Genomic DNA, 12584 nt, shown 5'->3' on the forward strand with positions numbered 1-12584 from the left:
CATGCTGTCGCACGCGGCGATGACGCAGAGCGCGGGGCGTGCGCGGGGCCCACGTGACGGTGGCCGCGGGCGGGCCCGCGCGGGGCGGGCGGGGCGGGTATAAAAAGACGGGCTGAGGCGAGGCGGCCTCACAGCGGCGGGTGGAGCGGGGGGGTTGAATGGGGTATGGCTGCTGGAGCCCGGGCGAGGGGCTTGGTCGTGCTCCGTGAGGGGCGAGTCCACTTTCTCTGGGGCTGCGGAGGGCCCTAAGCCTCGTGGGGATGCTGCGAGGCAGCTGTCCCGTGTCGTCGTTTTCTGCCTTTTGGCTTCTGGGCTGTGTCCCGTGAGGGAGCCTGGCCCTGTGAGCATGGGAGCCGCTGCTTAAAAGCAAGCTACTACTCGAGGTGTTGCTTTTGAGAGGAAGTGTGGCTATTAATGGCTGGAAAGGCAGAAAAAAACCCACTGATGGTCCATCATCTTATGACTTTAAGATGGTTCCTTGCTTTTTGGGGCATGGGTCTCGCTCTTCTTTGTGTGTTTGCAGCTGGGAGGAGATGGAGACCTGTGGAAATGCAGGGCACTTTATATATATATTATTTGAAATAGTAAGTGTGATACTAGTTGCTAAGCATTTGATTTGAACTGCAGGTCCAAGCTGTCTCGAGCTGCACAGGATACTCGGTCTGCCTTGGAGTGTTCCCACGGGCGGAATCTCCTTGCCTGCTGCTCAGGCAATGCAATTTTCTGTATTACTGTTTTTGAAATGTTTTCCAGCCTCGCCCCACTAAGGAGTGGGGAGGCTTCTTGTTTCCTTCTCTGGTGGCCAGTGGGAAGAAGTCAGGTGTGCTTGGCATGCTCCCTGCAGCGAGCCAGAGCGTCTCCCTCATGGGAAGGGCTCTGGTGGAGTTGGGTTACATAAGAAATGGAGAGGCCCTAAGAGGATAACACCTTGGTCCCTGGGGATGGGGATGGTCTCTGACACGGGCTTGAGTCATTGCAAAGTTGATCGTGGCCCTGAGGTGCTGCAAGGCATTCCTGAGATGCTTGTGTGAGTGCTGCTGAGCAATGGAGGGAGGGATAGTGCTCGTAAGACCGGCCGAAACGCAAATTCTGTCATTGAGTTTGGTCTGTGGGCATAAGTTCAGGCTTGTCAGGAGTCAGCTATTCAGTTTGAGACTGCATGTATGTGACTTCTGCTCCATAGCTGCCACATTTTTCCCATGCATTTGCTGCATTTGTTGCAGCCTCTTTCCTGCTCCGCAATACCTGCACACCAGAGATAGGGAGAGCCTCGTCCGTGGTCCTCTGAGCTTGTGCCTGGTATGTGGAGACATACAACAAGAAAGGTTTCCTAGGGACTTGGTGTCTAATGGGATGATGTGTTCAGAGCTTTCCTAGCTGAGATTCCCTCTCCAGCTTCAAGTTATACTCAGGTTCCTTCCTTTACATGCAATATTTGGTCATCCTGCTCATCCTTGTCATTTGACTCATGCGTACCCTGGACTACTGAGAAGGAGAGAGGTAGCTGTGAAGTCTGAAGGAGAAAAGACCTGTGCTCCACCTTCTTCCCTGTCCCCCTCTCAGCACTGAATCCAAGGGCCTTACCGATGTCAAAGGTTGCATCTAGATTTCCATGAGCCCTGGAAATCAAGCCCTGATGTGGGGTTTCATCCTTGCAGTTCAATATAGGTACCAATGTGGAGAGGGAGAAGGTAACACGTGCTTCTTGCCTTTAGGTGCTGCTAGAAGCTGGTGGAGAGCAGCTGCTCTCATGGCATTGGAGAACTGCTGTAGTGTGTGTTCATTTACAGACACAAGAACTATGTATGCCCGTGGGACAGAGGTAAGTTTGCATGTGGAGCTCAAACTTTGGTGTTTTCCTGTTTTCTGGGGCTGTAACACAATTCTCTGCAAATGCTCCATCAGAAATATGTTTGGGGAGGATCTGAGCCTGGTAGGTGCCTTTGCCTTTGCTGAGGGTGGGCAGCTTGCATGATCAAGTCAGGCTGCTGGGAGAAGACCTTTTGGCTGATTGGATATTAATTAGTTTTGGAGAGAAATATGAAGAATGCAGAATACTATTTTAAGCTTCAGCTTGGCTGAGAGAAGGAAGGAAGGAAACGAGGCCCTGGGGATTAATGAAATGATTTCACTGATGTTTTTGTGGGGCAGTAAGCCCAAAGTCAGAATGCTTTTGACTTGCTGTACTTAGCTGAGGTCACAGACTTTCACATTTAATCCCTTCTCGGGGCACTGGCTTGATGGTTTTATGAGGCTAAGCCTCAAGTGAATTTCCTGACAGACCCTGGCTGAGGGTCTGAGAGGGGGATATGAAGCCCCCAGGATTGCCAGTTCTGCTGGAGCCCCTTGGGCACCCACATCGGAGCCAGCTGTGCTTGTGTGCATTGTGTGCGTGTTGTGCAGCAGCATGGTTATTTCTGCGTCGTGGGATTGGGGCTGATACGGAGAAGAGGCTTAGCCACACTTAGCCAAGCAGCTTGATGCCCACCTAGAGTGGGTAGAGGACATACGCAAAGTAATCCAGAGGGATCTCCGCCTAGTACAGAGATGTGCTCCTCTTGCTGGGTGCTTTAACTTTTTGTTTCACCCCTTGCTCTAACCAGGTCCTGCTGAGGCTGGAAGCAGATAGCTGTGAAGCCTGCATTATGACTGCCTGAGCTGAACTGCTTTCATGGGTAAATATAATGCTTAGATCTCCAGAGCTATCACATCAACATCATTCAGCAGCGCGAAAGCAGCTCTGAAGAAAGCCGATATCCATTAGCTTGCTGGGAAAGGCCAAGTCAGGAAAAAGGGAAAGGTTGATTACAGAAAGGTGTGATATATATACAGGGAGAACCAAGTCAGAAAAAGTTCAGCTAGTTTAATGTCCAAGTTAAACAAGACACATGTATTAAAAATACACCTTCCACAGGCTCCCACACAAAAGTCGGATGTGTCAAGCCCCTGGTTCTGGCTACTACACCCAGGCGTTAGCTGAAAAATGAGATTTTGTAGCAGCCCTAAGAAGTCACCTCTCCAGCTGCAGTAGGGTGAGAATGGGGATAGAAATTTGGATTGGTCACTTTTGTTTGGATGTTGTTCACAGCAGTGCAGTACAGTTCTGACAGCCTGTGCCGGTTAATCATCTCAATGGGCAAATGTCACAGAAGGCAGGTGTGAGATTTGCCACTTGTGTATAAGCAGGGAGTTAGAGCTGGAAATGAGCCGTTGGGTCCTATCCATCTTTTGGTCAAAGCAAGATTCATTCCTCATGTATATTGTCTACTCTTTTATCCAGTCTTGTTTTTAAAGCCCTGTGCAACAGAGCTTCCAAGCTTCCAGCCTTCCGCAAAGGAGACTGTTCCCATCGCTCATAAATCTCACTATCAGGAAGYTGTTTCCAAGATTAAAGCTTAAATGTTTCCGCTCTCTAGTTTCATCCCCCAGCTCCCAATTCCCTTCCTGCCATAATCGCCAGATTGCAGTCTCTTCCCAGAGCCTGGCGGTTTAGGAGGATGCACAGTGGGGCTCCGTACCCCACACCAAGGCCCCTATAGGCACTGTTGCATGTCACCTCCAAGAAGACCTGTGTGGGACGCTTTGGGCTTGGGATGAGCTTGTCAAATGGTTCTAAATGCCTTAGCCAAGGCCTTAGCCTTTGAGCAGGCAATGGTGTAATGGAGCTTAGAAAAATATCTCATGCTGTAGTTCCCTCCTGGCTGGTTTAAGAGTAACTTAGAACACTGGCCTAGCCTTTGGCCTGTGAATAGAATTGTTAAAGGTCATTATTTGGGCAAGGCCCGTGTGGTTTTAGGCCAGGCAGTCAATTCACTCAAAGAAGTGGTTTGGCACTCGGGGTCTGTTGTAGATACGGTACCGCCTATGATAAGGGTAAGCAGCGTGATAGTTCCTGAGGGAAGCTACAATAATGAGCCATAGTGAAGAGTCCTGGATTTGCAAAATCTATCAGGTGTCTAGGCAGAAATTGCTAAAGGAGAAGGGAAGGAAATCTGCAGGAAATCTGAGCTCACTGGTGGAAGGGAGGGAACAGTGTGGGATCCCAAGTCACTTGGCTGTGGCGCTCAGCCCGTTGTTAGTAAAGCTTGGAGAAGGCTGCAAGCCTTTTTATCAGACCCTAAAATAACAAGAAGCCAAGGGGATCAGTCATGGGAGAGGCTGATTTCTTGGCAGAGACTGGTCTGTGCGATGGAAGAGGCAGGATGTGGCTTTCCCCTGCACTTGTGGGCATGGGGCTGGGGGAAGGCACCCAGTTTTTCCCCTCATTTTGGGAACTCCCAGAGGGGTTTCTCACACCGAGTTTTGATCTTCCCTCTGCTGGCTAGTCAGTCCCTCCCCAGCCATCACCTCCCTCAAGCCTGCTATTCTCAGGGCTGATCTGGGGCAGCTCCTTGGCTTGGTTGCAGGAGAGGTTCTGCAGAGTGAACGTTGTCTTCGGACCTCTCGTGTCTCCTGTGGCTGCTCTGGCATTTCTCGGTGCAAGTTGGCTAATCCTAAATGGCTCAGTTGTGGTTTCAGGGTAGTTCGGAGGATCCAGGCAGTAAAGGCACTTCTCTTCAGCCTTTTAGGCCCTTTAGCTGGCCTCTTCTAATGCCCTGTACCACTGGATAAAATCTTTTGTACTTTTTTCTTTTTTTACATGAAAAAGCAACACAGATTTCCTCCTGACATTTAACTCAGGCAGTAAGTGACAAACCGAATAAACATGCCTGTTTCACTGGGACAGAGGCTCCAAAATCCTGCTGCGATTGAAATGTTTCGTCATTTCTGAAGTGAAATGCTTCACTTGGAAAAAATAAAAAAAATTAAAAAGAACTCAAAATGATGCGTTTCAATGTTTTTCTAATTATTTCCCCCCTTCTGGCTGGAGCTATTAGGCGAATTTGGCCCCACTTCACAAATAGTTTTCGAACCTTCCAAAACTTCTATTTTAGTGACTCTTCCCGTCATTGATTGAATAATAGTTTGATCTCTACCCTGCTTGCCAGCTGAGTGTGTGTTCCCATTCACCCCTATGTGTTCTTTCAGGTTTGCTGCTGGGACCTTCTTTAACACCCTGATACCCCCAGCGCTGTGGAAGCACACATACAGATGTGTGCATTGTGCTCTCACGTGCTTCTAAAGTCTTAAGACTCTTGCTTATATGTATGTCTCTTACATGTGACTGAAGCCTCAGTGCCCTACAGTGCTGATGGCAGGACCTTTTTCAGAAGGACGGTCTGGCTCTCCTAGCAGTTGCGCCCTGTGGCAGATCCGTGCTAATCCCTTCCAGTCAACAACGTTTGCTCCAGGTGAGCAATTTTTCTCTCCCAAACCTGGCTGTTATGAGCATGTTGCCTTTGCTGCTCAGCAGCAGTCCTGGAAATGAGCTGGGGAACTTGCAAACTGAGGAAAGGCAAATAAGCTGGGGTCTTCACTACTGCCTGTTTGTCCTCATGCTTGCTCTGCCTGTGTGAGTCAGAGGAATGACATCTGTTGATTCTTAGGGTCACACATGGTTTTGTTTAGCTTGTTAATCATGGTAGAATGGCCTGCAACTGAAACATGGTTGTTTCCAGAGATGGCTACCCAGGATACGATACAGAAGGCTGAAACATGTTCTTCTGTTCATCCATCAATTTTGGACATTACCTAGCTTTGATCACAGTTCAGTCCTTGTGGTGGCCCTGGGAACTGTCCTGCTCAGGGATGGGTATTACTTCAGGGATAGTGAAGAGGTAGCAAGGTCTTGTCCTTCTTCTTGCGCTTGTGCACTGCTCAGCCTCAGGTGGAGGGCTCTGAAGCAGTGTCTAAAAACACAGTGGTTTTCAGAGCTCCCTTGCATCAAATTTTGGAGTTGTTCCTTAGCATTCTTATGTATCCTTTTGTTCTCCTTTTTTCCTAAGGGCTCCTGATACGAAGTGGGGGCTTTGAATTGCCTGCATGATCCCTCTCTCCTGATCCCTTCCCTTCTATGTATGATTCAGTTGAGCCTAGAACAGGACAAGCACGTACCGCCCAAGCTAAGCAGGCTGGGTTACTCGCACCATTTCCTTCACTCACTCCTCTCAGCATCCTCCTGGAAATAAGGATTTACAAGAAAAAAAATGCAATTTAATTTAGTTTCAGAAAAATAAAATCTTAGTGGTATGGCTAATCCCAAGCCCTTTCTAGCCTCTGATTTTTTTTGTAAACTCAGGTAGATGTATTTTTTCTTCCTCTTCCAGACTAGAAGGTAGAGGGCCACAGTTGCAAAGTCATCTAAACTCAGAACAGCCTGTGCTGCAGTCAGCATCATGCTGCAGCGACTGATGAGGTTTTGCAAGATCGGAACCATCCCCAGTTTTGCCCCTTATCTCCCACTATAATGATGTGCCGGTTTCTCATCCTGCCGTTGTTCTGGAAGACTCACCACATGCCCTGAAAAATCAGTATTGGAGGCTATTATGGTGAATTCGTAATTCCCATGTGTCAGCACAGCCCTTGCCTGCTATGAGTGAGAGGTGCTTCTCTGTGTATTGAGGACCTTGTCCTGCTTTATGGGAGTCCCCTTTGTCATAAGTGATTTGTAGCAAGGCAGTTTCATTCCTATGCCCTGCATAGCTGTGCCACTTGAGGCTGCTCAGAGGTGCCTCGGAGCGATCCACGCTAGCGCAGTGACTGCAGTGGTCCTGAGATGATCGCTTGCATTCAGCTCAGCTGCAGAGGATGTGCTTAGTGGGGATCAGGGCAGCTTACAGGCTAGCACAGCCCTCTTGCAAAAAAGGGACAGCATCCGTGTACTGTGGACAGTCCCATGCAAAAGAGTGGAAAAAGACAAGTGTACAAGCAGTATCTTCTCCAGAAAAAAAATCTTCCTTTTGAGATGGAAGGATGTCGTTTGACTCCTCCTTCCTGCAGCACGGGGGAGAGTCAACCGGCTTTGGTTGAGAAGCCCTAATAAATATCATATGTTAGCTTTAGGGTGCTTATATCGGACAAGACATCCCTTCTGGCTTTTTGCTCCACTCAAACAGCTGCTGGCACATCTGCTCGTGCTTTTGGAGGGTGAAGGAATAGCAGCCATTAGCTTTTTCCGAGTAGACCTTGGCAAGCTCCAGGATGCAAAAAGTCCATAAGAAAGCAAATGGGCTTTGGCTGGGGTCTTAGAGCCTGAACGTGAGCTGAGCTACCAGAACTCACTGTACTAGTGGGGAAGTAAGGAGATTGCAATGTTTGTAATGAGCCTTGACACTCCCCTTCCTGAACTGGAAAACTTCCTGCCCATTTGTTTCTCTCTCTTCCCCCCCCTCCATATTCCTTCTCAGCAGGGATTAATACACTTGCTTTCTAGGCTGGCTTAATAATGACATGACATTGGATCCCGGTGTATCAGCATGTGCGCTCCTCCCCCTGCAGCCTTCCCCGGCTAATAACATTTGAATCCCTTGGCTAATCCCGGCTGCGTCTGGCAGAGAGGAGATGTCTCAAATGTACTAAATTCCTGAAAGTTTCACAGAAATGGGTGGTTTGCTAAAGTGCCCTAATTTGTGTCCCCACTAAAGGTCTCAGGCGGTTGCCAGCTGGCCAGGCAGTGAGTGTGAACTTAGTGGCTGGTCAGCACATGCCAATTCCAGGGTAGTGAAAGGGAGAGTAGATACAGGGGGATATGGGGCACTGTGCGGAAGAGTAGGGGATAGATGGGGGGAGTATAGATGTTGGAAAGGTGTTTGCATGTGTGGGAGATCTAGCATTACTGCAGTGCAGGGGCTGTAAGCCCGTCATATGGGAAGGAGCTGAGGTTATTGAGGTGTGAGGAGAGATAGGGGCTGTATAAGGGCTTCTCTCACTCCCAAAACAGCCGCTGCTCAGCAAAGCAGTAGAGGGTGGGCTCCCTGTTGAAGTGTGCAAACAGCTCTATGAAAACACTAAGAATATAACCTTGCTTGAAATAAAATAAATCCCTAAAAGCCACCCCAAAGTGAGTCAGAAATGGATAGACAAAGCCTGTTCACTCAGGTTTTAACCTACAAGGCAGGATTGCTGGTGCAAGCACTCAAACAGTGCAAGTCAGGCTTAGAAGCTGTCCAACTGTAAAACTGCTATGCTATAGAGTCATTTAATTTTAAGAACAGGTGAAGATTTTTTTTCCAGAGCTTGAGTTTATGGGATTGGGGTGTCCGTTCCTGTTTATAGGTGGGAACGTGGTCCCCTAAGCACTGTTGAAAAGCTCAACCCTCCGAAGGGCTGGGTTCACCCCTCTCTCCTGCCCCAGGATATGTTCTGCACCAGCCAGCATTTGCTGAACTTGGCTCCGGAGTGTCTGTCTCCATGCAGCTGCCTTTTCTGCTGCATCTCTGCAAATCATCAATATTCATGTGCTTTGTCGGCAGAGCCTCCGAAGGGCTCTGGAAATCCGGAGCTGGATCCAGGGCTGGAAAAGTCTTCCCTGTGTGGGGTCAGGGAGCAGCGGGCTGTGTATTTGCCACGAGAGGGGGTTATGAGCCTGCTGGAGCCCAGGAGGAGTGGGTGCTGAGGGTACTGCAGCTCTGGACAGGGTGCATTGGCAGGTCCTAGCAGTGGTAGGCTGGGCGCAGCACCACCGTCCACCTACCCYGAAAAGCTTCGTTTTGTGCTCCAGGCTAGCAGGGCTGGGGCCACCCTGGCTTGCAGCCTAGCCGGGGGGATGAGTTGCAGAAGGCGCCTTTATCTTACTCAGCAGACCTTGCTGGGGCTTCATCCCATTTTCCCTGTGAAGGACGGGATGACAGTGGATTAATGCGTGACAAGGCCGGATAAGTGCAGATGGATGGTTAAGTGGGCTGGTGTTTAGCAGGAGTTATGGCACCTGCGGCAAGGCAAGTGGTGAGACAGAAGCTTGTTCAGCAGGCAGGAGTTTGATCTTTCTTGCTTTGCTCCCAGATGACCGTGTGTGCATGTGGAGAGTTAAAACAGCTCATTCCCCTGAGTCCAGTCAGGATAAGGAATACTTTGTTTGCCTTCCTTCTTTAGTCTGGTTAAGCATCACTTTCCTTAAAAATATTGTCCCATGAGGTGACTCCAATGCCCTCCTATTGTTCCCTGCTTTGCAATGGTGCAACTGTTGGTGTGATTGTAGAGAACCAGTTTGGGGAGCTGATCAGGCTGATCCTAACTTTTTTTTTTCCTGGGGCAGGAACATTTACTTAGCAGGTGCTTTTTGAGCATTTGGCATTCTGGGATCTGAGCTAATCTGCCTGCAGCCAGTGGAACTGCAACACTGTGGTTGCTGAACAATACTAGAATATCCTGCTGTATCTCCTTTTCTGCAATAATGTAAAAAGCCCTAATTTCTCCTGCTAGGTGATCTCCCTGCTCTTGAGGTGGGTATATGTATGAAAGAGCCTAGAGAAGTTGTTTTGTTTCAGCTCAAATACAAAATGGGAATTGAGAGTCCTAGGTTGTATTAAAATCTTTGTTGCTTTCCTCCACTGTTTTGCAGCCTTCGTGCCCATGTTCAAAGATTACTGCTTGAGCAAGGGCTTGGACTTTCAAATACCAGCCTGGGAAAACCAGAGAATGTGGGATGGAGAATGTAGTAAAGGACACTAATTAGGAAACCCTATTCTTTTCTTGGGGGAAAAATACTTAACTTTCTTGCATTTAAAATTTTGGACTCAGTTTTGTGATTTCCTTTGATCTAAAACTCTATGTGCTATTGTGACCCTAAGGATTTTTCATCCAAAAAACCACCTCAAAGCAAGGGCTAGTCTCCAGGGAGTGCTTCAAATGGGATCAAAAACCAGCCTGCCCCATGAACTTTCTTTCTGTGGCAGTTCTTGTTTAAACTTCCTATTCCTGCCCCCGGGCCACTGCCCATACCAGCGTGGCAGTAACTGCTTGGAGGTTACATGGTGAGCTGGAACTGGTTCAGATGAAAAAGAAACCTGCCCCTAGACAGGAACAGGTTTTTTAGCCCTGATAGTGCCCCAACCTTGGTCACCAGGTAGCTGTGGGAGTGTGGGAAGTACATAAAGTTGTACCCCAGCGAAGAGTTATCAGACTGCCCTTYGAGCGTGAAAAGAACGTTAGGACATTGCCCATTCTTCCAGCAACACATCAAGAGCTAGAAACCCCAAAACACAATCACAAGCATGAAGAGTCCATGGAGGCTCTCTAGGTATTCCTGGTGGAACTGGAATTGGGAGTCCTCGGTTTTATTCAGAGCTCTGTTTTTCCCTCCTCTATGCAGCAGCCTTTTGCCTCTTGTGGTTATTTAATTTGTTAGTGCTCCAGAGCCTAGACTGCCTTCAAGCATGTTTTACTGTATGGCCCTACAGTTTCTGGCACAGCAGGGCCCCAATCTCATTTTGGATGTCAGGACACTCATTTAATATAATCTAAAGCCATGGGAGTTTGCCTTCCCCACTTGTGGCCCTTTACTCAGGATGTGAAACCTTGGGAGCAGTGGAGGTTCTGGGTCCGTTACATGCTGTGCAATCACAGCAGTTGCAGTTTAACTCTTCTGTGAAGTACACTTTATGCTCTGTCTGCTTCACGGAGATGAATGATAGTCCTCAAACCCAATCCATCAAACATAACTGGCTCTATTTTCTAACAAGCCCTCAGAACTGCTCAAGTGGGAGCTGAGAGGGAGACAGAAAGCCTTGTCAACTGGCATTGCTTCCAGGAAAGAGGGGAACCAAAAACCTCTTTCACGACACTGCTGTTTGGTAGCGGAACTGTCTCTGGGGTGGATGCAGAATCCCGATTGCTGGAACAACAAACATCAGATACACAAATGCATACCTGAAAATGAGAAAAGCCCCAGATGATAAAAGCTTTTTGGATCGGGATGGAATGAGGGTTTCACTTATGCTTTGTGCTCTTCTGAGCTAGTGTGCTCGGTGTGGTGGTCCAGACCAGTGATGGGGATTCCTGCCTCTGCCTCCCCTAAACTGGGTGATCCTGGGCAAATTTTATAACATTTTCTCTGAAGTGGCTGTGATTTATTTTTTCCTGAGAAAGGATTTGTTTTTTAGAAGATATCAATTAAAATAGAATCTGAAGCTGTTCCAGAGAGGGCGTTGGCTGGATGAGTGTCTTGATCTATTTTATTAGTTTTTGTTGGTGCTGACATTGTTGACATGTCCATTAGGACTTGTACCAAGGAAAATGGGGAGGAGAAGGGTTAGACTAAAGCAACTTTGCCTTTTGAAATGTTCATTAATCTCCCATTTATACAAGGACATTTTTTCCCCAATTAATCTGCAATTAAAGCATGTTCTAGTTGACCTAGTATGTTGTCCTCCACCCTCTGATTTAGTACTTTGACATAATGTTCTGATTTAGACTTTTCTGCTGATTTGGGGTTTGGTGGGTTTGTTTGGGACCTTTTTTGAGATCTCAAAAGCATCTTGCAGGGTGAGAATTATGTCCATTCTTGACTGGACACATGGTAGCTTGTGTGCTGGTGGCCCCTTTGCATATTCTCCACATGTGCTTCAGATATTGCATCTTTTGGCTCTAGTTCATCACCATCACCCTCTGACCCAGGTTCATATCCTAAAGCCCATGTTATGTTGTCACTGAGCAGGTCCATGTGGGCTCTGCAGAATATGCACATGTTGGAATAAAGTTCTTTTTAACCCAGCTGAAGTGAATTGTTTTCTGCCAGTTTAGCTTGCTGCAGTCATTTAGCGCAGGGTGTGATGAGTGCGTGGGCCAGGGTGAATGTGCAGCCAAGAGGGCAGGGCTGGAGCAGCCAACAGTTGCATTGATTTGGGCTTACATGGAGCTGACATTGTAGCTGCTCCGGTTAAAGCACCCTGCTTTGACCTACCTCTGTGCCCAAACTCACCAAGCAGATCAGTACCGCAAATGGAATAAGAACTAAGGAGTCCTGATCCTCCAGGTGTTGCATTTTCTCAGGATAAGTTATTAGCAAGCTTGACTTTCCTCTTTGGCTCTGGTGTCTTGGGACTCTGGCTGGCAAGCATGATTAACAAGGGCTGGGGTTTGTAATTCCTGGCACAGAAACAGCATTAATGGATTTGTTCAGTTCCCTTTTATCAGCCTTCCCAGACTGCCTCTTATCTTATTACTTTGGGGAGGACTGAGATGGGATTAAAAGGACGTGAAGGCCTGATAAATGGAGATAGAAACCGAAGAGCCGGGGCAGATCAATACAGGTCCATCATCAAGAATTGCGGAGAGCTTGCAGGGCTTGCTAATTGAATGGACCGCAGCCCCAGGGAACAAGGCTGCCATGGGCTGGCACAGGAAATCAGGGATGCCAGCGCAATGTGTCACAGCAGTCATGAAACCTTTTGGGCTGGACAAAACGGGAGCACATGTGCAGGCATCCAGCATTTTGCTTCCTGCAAATCAGTCCTGCGCTTCTTTTTTCCTGACTCAACGATTTGCTGTAGCACTGATTAGCATCTTGGCTGGGTGAAACTTTCCCAGGTTTCACAGCACCGTAAAGAGTTGCTGGTGCCTCCAGAATAGGCATGTAAAGAAGTCAGTTATGTTATTTGTGCTGTTCTCCCCCCAGAGATGGACTGATTTTTGAAACATATCAATCACTGCCTGTGGAGGAGCTGTGGATGGAGCTAGGGTCTGGAGGAAGGAGAGGCAATGGACTA

The 12584-nt window shown here is 48.1% G+C and overlaps 1 long non-coding RNA gene across 1 annotated transcript; it reads left to right on the top strand.

The window, feature by feature from the left end:
• The first annotated feature begins 1727 nt into the window (after positions 1 to 1727).
• On the top strand, positions 1728 to 4790 carry LOC112972329. Its single transcript, XR_003255633.1, has 3 exons — positions 1728 to 1822; positions 2604 to 2675; positions 4649 to 4790. It is a non-coding gene; the product is annotated as an uncharacterized LOC112972329 (long non-coding RNA).
• Positions 4791 to 12584: the final 7794 nt, after the last annotated feature.

This window comes from Apteryx rowi, unplaced genomic scaffold (assembly GCF_003343035.1).
Source record: "Apteryx rowi isolate R43461 unplaced genomic scaffold, aptRow1 scaffold_482, whole genome shotgun sequence".
NCBI lineage: Eukaryota > Metazoa > Chordata > Aves > Apterygiformes > Apterygidae > Apteryx > Apteryx rowi.